At 53.6% G+C, this 6,423-nt stretch overlaps 1 protein-coding gene across 6 annotated transcripts in view; it reads right to left on the bottom strand.

The window, feature by feature from the left end:
* exoc6b (exocyst complex component 6B) overlaps positions 1–6,423 on the bottom strand; it is a 168,619-nt gene that overhangs the window by 32,303 nt on the left and 129,893 nt on the right. The window lies entirely within an intron of this gene.

Here is a 6,423-nt window from a genome sequence, read left to right as displayed (position 1 = left end):
CTGACCCAAAGCAGCAGTCTCACCGTCTCCCCTCTCTGACCCAAAGCAGCAGTCTCACCGTCTCTCCTCTCTGACCCAAAGCAGCAGTCTCACCGTCTCTCCTCTCTGACCCAAAGCAGCAGTCTCACAGTCTCCTCTCTGACCCAAAGCAGCAGTCTCACCGTCTCCCCTCTCTGACCCAAAGCAGCAGTCTCACTGTCTCCCCTCTCTGACCCAAAGCAGCAGTCTCACCGTCTCCTCTCTGACCCAAAGCAGCAGTCTCACCGTCTCTCCTCTCTGACCCAAAGCAGCAGTCTCACCGTCTCTCCTCTCTGACCCAAAGCAGCAGTCTCACCGTCTCTCCTCTCTGACCCAAAGCAGCAGTCTCACCGTCTCCTCTCTGACCCAAAGCAGCAGTCTCACCGTCTCCCCTCTCTGACCCAAAGCAGCAGTCTCACCGTCTCCTCTCTGACCCAAAGCAGCAGTCTCACCGTCTCCCCTCTCTGACCCAAAGCAGCAGTCTCACCGTCTCCCCTCTCTGACCCAAAGCAGCAGTCTCACCGTCTCCCCTCTCTGACCCAAAGCAGCAGTCTCACCGTCTCCCCTCTCTGACCCAAAGCAGCAGTCTCACCGTCTCCTCTCTCTGACCCAAAGCAGCAGTCTCACCGTCTCTCCTCTCTGACCCAAAGCAGCAGTCTCACCGTCTTCTCTCTCTGACCCAAAGCAGCAGTCTCACCGTCTCCTCTCTGACCCAAAGCAGCAGTCTCACCGTCTCCCCTCTCTGACCCAAAGCAGCAGTCTCACCGTCTCCCCTCTCTGACCCAAAGCAGCAGTCTCACCGTCTCCTCTCTGACCCAAAGCAGCAGTCTCACCGTCTCCCCTCTCTGACCCAAAGCAGCAGTCTCACCGTCTCCTCTCTGACCCAAAGCAGCAGTCTCAACGTCTCCCCTCTCTGACCCAAAGCAGCAGTCTCACCGTCTCCTCTCTGACCCAAAGCAGCAGTCTCACCGTCTCCTCTCTGACCCAAAGCAGCAGTCTCACCGTCTCTCCTCTCTGACCCAAAGCAGCAGTCTCACCGTCTTCTCTCTCTGACCCAAAGCAGCAGTCTCACCGTCTCCCCTCTCTGACCCAAAGCAGCAGTCTCACCGTCTCCCCTCTCTGACCCAAAGCAGCAGTCTCACCGTCTCCTCTCTCTGACCCAAAGCAGCAGTCTCACCGTCTCCCCTCTCTGACCCAAAGCAGCAGTCTCACCGTCTCCTCTCTGACCCAAAGCAGCAGTCTCACCGTCTCCCCTCTCTGACCCAAAGCAGCAGTCTCACTGTCTGTGTCACCATCCTCTGCACACTACACACATTCTCTGAATGTTATCTCTTGTTGCTGTGTAATAATGGCTATGCTGACTTCAGTCTTCAAAACACACACACACACACACACACACTAGAGGTGTCAGACACAGCGCAGAACGGTCCTCACAACTGATTTGACATGGCCCAGCTCTCTCTCTCCCCCTCTCCCCCTCCCTCCCTCGGGTAGACAGGTGAAGAGGGGATGCTAGGGAGAGAGGAATAAGTTGATCAGTGGTGTTTCAGGGGACTTCAATAAGGGAAACAGAGAGACAAGGCAGAAGAGGAGAGGGAAGAGGAACAAGCAGTTCCAGAGTGGGATAGAGAAAAAGTGGGATTTTAGCTGGGGGGCCTCTATAAGGGGGGGCTCTATAAGGGGGCGGGGGCCTCTATATGGGGGCGGGGGCCTCTATATGGGGGCGGGGGCCTCTATATGCCCTGCTGATGGACAGACCAAAGGAATGTCACAGACAACCTCTGGATACTCCTTAACAAAGAGGGATGGAGGTGAGGAGAGAGGGAATGAGAGAGGCATGGAGGTGAGGAGAGAGGGAATGAGAGAGGCATGGAGGTGAGGAGAGAGGGAATGAGAGAGGGATGGAGGTAAGGAGAGAGGGAATGAGAGAGGGATGGAGGTAAGGAGAGAGGGAATGAGAGAGGCATGGAGGTGAGGAGAGAGGGAATGAGAGAGGCATGGAGGTGAGGAGAGAGGGAATGAGAGAGGGATGGAGGTGAGGAGAGAGGGAATGAGAGAGGGATGAGGTGAGGAGAGAGGGAATGAGAGAGGGATGGAGGTGAGGAGAGAGGGAATGAGAGAGGGATGGAGGTGAGGAGAGGGAGTGAGAGAGGGATGGAGGTGAGGAGAGAGGGAATGAGAGAGGCATGGAGGTGAGGAGAGAGGGAATGAGAGAGGGATGGAGGTGAGGAGAGAGGGAATGAGAGAGGGATGGAGGTGAGGAGAGAGGGAATGAGAGAGGGATGGAGGTGAAGAGAGAGGGAATGAGAGAGGGATGGAGGTGAGGAGAGAGGGAATGAGAGAGGGATGGAGGTGAGGAGAGAGGGAATGAGAGAGGGATGGAGGTGAGGAGAGAGGGAATGAGAGAGGGATGGAGGTGAGGAGAGAGGGAATGAGAGAGGGATGGAGGTGAGGAGAGAGGGAATGAGAGAGGGATGGAGGTGAGGAGAGAGGGAATGAGAGAGGGATGGAGGTGAGGAGAGAGGGAATGAGAGAGGGATGGAGGTGAGGAGAGAGGGAATGAGAGAGGGATGGAGGTGAGGAGAGAGGGAATGAGAGAGGGATGGAGGTGAGGAGAGAGGGAATGAGAGAGGGATGGAGGTGAGGAGAGAGGGAATGAGAGAGGGATGGAGGTGAGGAGAGAGGGAATGAGAGAGGGATGGAGGTGAGGAGAGAGGGAATGAGAGAGGGATGGAGGTGAGGAGAGAGGGAATGAGAGAGGGATGGAGGTGAGGAGAGAGGGAATGAGAGAGGGATGGAGGTGAGGAGAGAGGGAATGAGAGAGGGATGGAGGTGAGGAGAGAGGGAATGAGAGAGGGATGGAGGTGAGGAGAGAGGGAATGAGAGAGGGATGGAGGTGAGGAGAGAGGGAATGAGAGAGGGATGGAGGTGAGGAGAGAGGGAATGAGAGAGGGATGGAGGTGAGGAGAGAGGGAATGAGAGAGGGATGGAGGTGAGGAGAGAGGGAATGAGATGAGGAGAGAGGGAATGAGAGAGGGAATGAGATGAGGAGAGAGGGAATGAGATGAGGAGAGAGGGAATGAGAGAGGGATGGAGGTGAGGAGAGAGGGAATGAGATGAGGAGAGAGGGAATGAGATGAGGAGAGAGGGAATGAGAGAGGGATGGAGGTGAGGAGAGAGGGAATGAGAGGGACATGAGGAGAGTGGGGGATGGGGGACAGAGATGAGTCCAACACGTGCTCTGCTGTGGAGGTGAAGACATATCAGGGCACACAGGGCCGTCCTCCAACCACAGTCTTTACCAGTAGGTCTACACTTTACAAAAACATGCTCAATGGGTGACATGTCTGGGGAGTAAACAGGCCATGGAAAACTGGGACATTTTCAGCTTCCAGGAAATGTGTACAGATCCTTGCGCCATGAGGCAGTGCATTATCATGTTGAAACATGAGGTGATGGAGGCAGGCTGAATGGCAGGACGAAGGGCAGGACGAAGGGCAGGATGAAGGGCAGGATGAAGGGCAGGATGAAGGGCAGGATGAAGGGCAGGTTGAAGGGCAGGATGAAGGGCAGGATGAAGGGCAGGTTGAAGGGCAGGATGAAGGGCAGGATGAAGGGCAGGATGAAGGGCAGGATGAAGGGCAGGATGAAGGGCAGGATGAAGGGCAGGATGAAGGGCAGGATGAATGGGCCTCAGGATCTCATCACTGTATCTGAAACGGCCATCGATAAAATGCAATTGTGTTCGTTGTCCGTAGCTCATACCATAACCCCACCGCCACCATGGGGCACTCTATTCACAACGTTGACATCAGTAAACCGCTCGCCCACAGGACGCCATGCACCATCTACCCGGTACAGTTGAAACCGGGATTCATCCGTGAACAGCACACTTCTCCAGCGTGACAGTGACCATCGAAGGTGAGCATTTGCCCACTGAAGTCGGTTACGAAATGAACATTCAATTCTATGGCAACAGCTCTGGTGGACATTGCTGCAGTCAGCATCCCAATTGCACGCTCCCTCAAAACAACTGTGGCATTGTGTTGTGTGACAAAACTACACATTTTAGAGTGGCCTTTTATTGTCCCCAGCACAAGGTGAACCTGTGTAATGATCATGTTGTTTCATCAGCCTCTTGATATGCCACACCTGTCAGGTGGGTGTTTATTTTGGCAAAGGAGAAATGCTCCCTGACAGGGAAGTAAACACATTTATGCACCAAATTTGAGAGAAATAAGCTTTTTGTGGGAATGGAAAATGTAATGTTGCATTTATATTGTTGTTCAGTATATATAGAGCATATTTAAGTTAGGCTCCTTAACCAGGACAGACTAGTTACAGGCTCCTTAACCAGGACAGACTAGTTACAGGCTCCTTAACCAGGACAGACTAGTTACAGGCTCCTTAACCAGGACAGACTAGTTACAGGCTCCTTAACCAGGACAGACTAGTTACAGGCTCCTTAACCAGGACAGACAGGAGAGACTAGTTACAGGGTCCTTAACCAGGAGAGACTAGTTACAGGGTCCTTAACCAGGACAGACTAGTTACAGGGTCCTTAACCAGGACAGACTAGTTACAGGCTCCTTAACCAGGACAGACTAGTTACAGGCTCCTTAACCAGGACAGACAGGAGAGACTAGTTACAGGCTCCTTAACCAGGACAGACTAGTTACAGGCTCCTTAACCAGGAGAGACTAGTTACAGGGTCCTTAACCAGGAGAGACTAGTTACAGGCTCCTTAACCAGAACAGACAGGAGAGACTAGTTACAGGGTCCTTAACCAGGAGAGACTAGTTACAGGCTCCTTAACCAGGACAGACTAGTTACAGGGTCCTTAACCAGGACAGACTAGTGACAGGCTCCTTAACCAGGACAGACAGGAGAGACTAGTTACAGGCTCCTTAACCAGGACAGACTAGTTACAGGCTCCTTAACCAGGACAGACTAGTTACAGGCTCCTTAACCAGGACAGACTAGTTACAGGCTCCTTAACCAGGACAGACTAGTTACAGGCTCCTTAACCAGGACAGACTAGTTACAGGCTCCTTAACCAGGACAGACTAGTTACAGGCTCCTTAACCAGGACAGACAGGAGAGACTAGTTACAGGGTCCTTAACCAGGAGAGACTAGTTACAGGCTCCTTAACCAGGAGAGACTAGTTACAGGGTCCTTAACCAGGACAGACTAGTGACAGGCTCCTTAACCAGGACAGACAGGAGAGACTAGTTACAGGCTCCTTAACCAGGACAGACTAGTTACAGGGTCCTTAACCAGGACAGACTAGTTACAGGCTCCTTAACCAGGACAGACTAGTTACAGGCTCCTTAACCAGGACAGACTAGTTACAGGCTCCTTAACCAGGACAGACAGGAGAGACTAGTTACAGGGTCCTTAACCAGGAGAGACTAGTTACAGGCTCCTTAACCAGGACAGACTAGTTACAGGCTCCTTAACCAGGACAGACTAGTTACAGGGTTCTTAACCAGGAGAGACTAGTTACAGGCTCCTTAACCAGGAGAGACTAGTTACAGGCTCCTTAACCAGGAGAGACTAGTGACAGGCTCCTTAACCAGGACAGACAGGAGAGACTAGTTACAGGGTCCTTAACCAGGACAGACTAGTTACAGGCTCCTTAACCAGGACAGACAGGAGAGACTAGTTACAGGCTCCTTAACCAGGACAGACAGGAGAGACTAGTACTGTATTTTCCAAATCCATTTGTAATCTCACCACTACCTCCGCGGAATTGGGGGGGCCTGCCTGGCTGGGCGGAGTTGGGGGGCTTCTGGGGATGGGGCCTGCCTGGCTGTGGCGGAATTGGGGGGCCTGGCTGGCTGGCGGAATGGGCTGCTGGCTGGTGGGCGCCTGGCCTGCCTGGGGAATTGGGGGCCTGCCTGGCTGGGGGGCCTGCCTGGCTGGGCGGAATTGGGGGGGCCTGCCTGGCTGGGCGGAATTGGGGGGGCCTGCCTGGCTGGGCGGAATTGGGGGGGCCTGCCTGGCTGGGCGGAATTGGGCTGCTGGCTGGGCGGAATGGGCCTGCCTGGCTGGGCGGAATTGGGGGGGCCTGCCTGGCTGGGATCTTGGTTTCCAGGTCTTTTTGCAAATTACCCATCATGCCCTGTCCCAGGACCCCAAATGCAGCGACACAAACAACCTTTGACCTGATTTATTGACCATTCAGCTACGGATTCACAAATACACAGGCAGGTACAAACACACTCACTGTTCCTCACAAGGGGTATTTTCTCTTTGATATGATAATAATAATGATATGGATGGAGAGAAAGAGACAGACAGAGAGAGAGACCGAGAGAGAGGGAGGGAGAGAGACAGAGAGGGAGGGAGAGAGAGAGACAGAGAGGGAGGGAGGGAGAGAGACAGAGAGGGAGAGAGACAGA

The sequence above is a fragment of the Salmo salar genome, chromosome ssa18 (assembly GCF_905237065.1).
Source record: "Salmo salar chromosome ssa18, Ssal_v3.1, whole genome shotgun sequence".
NCBI lineage: Eukaryota > Metazoa > Chordata > Actinopteri > Salmoniformes > Salmonidae > Salmo > Salmo salar.
The sequence above is the reverse complement of the archived record's forward strand: the minus strand, read 5'-3'. Positions and strand labels throughout refer to the sequence as shown.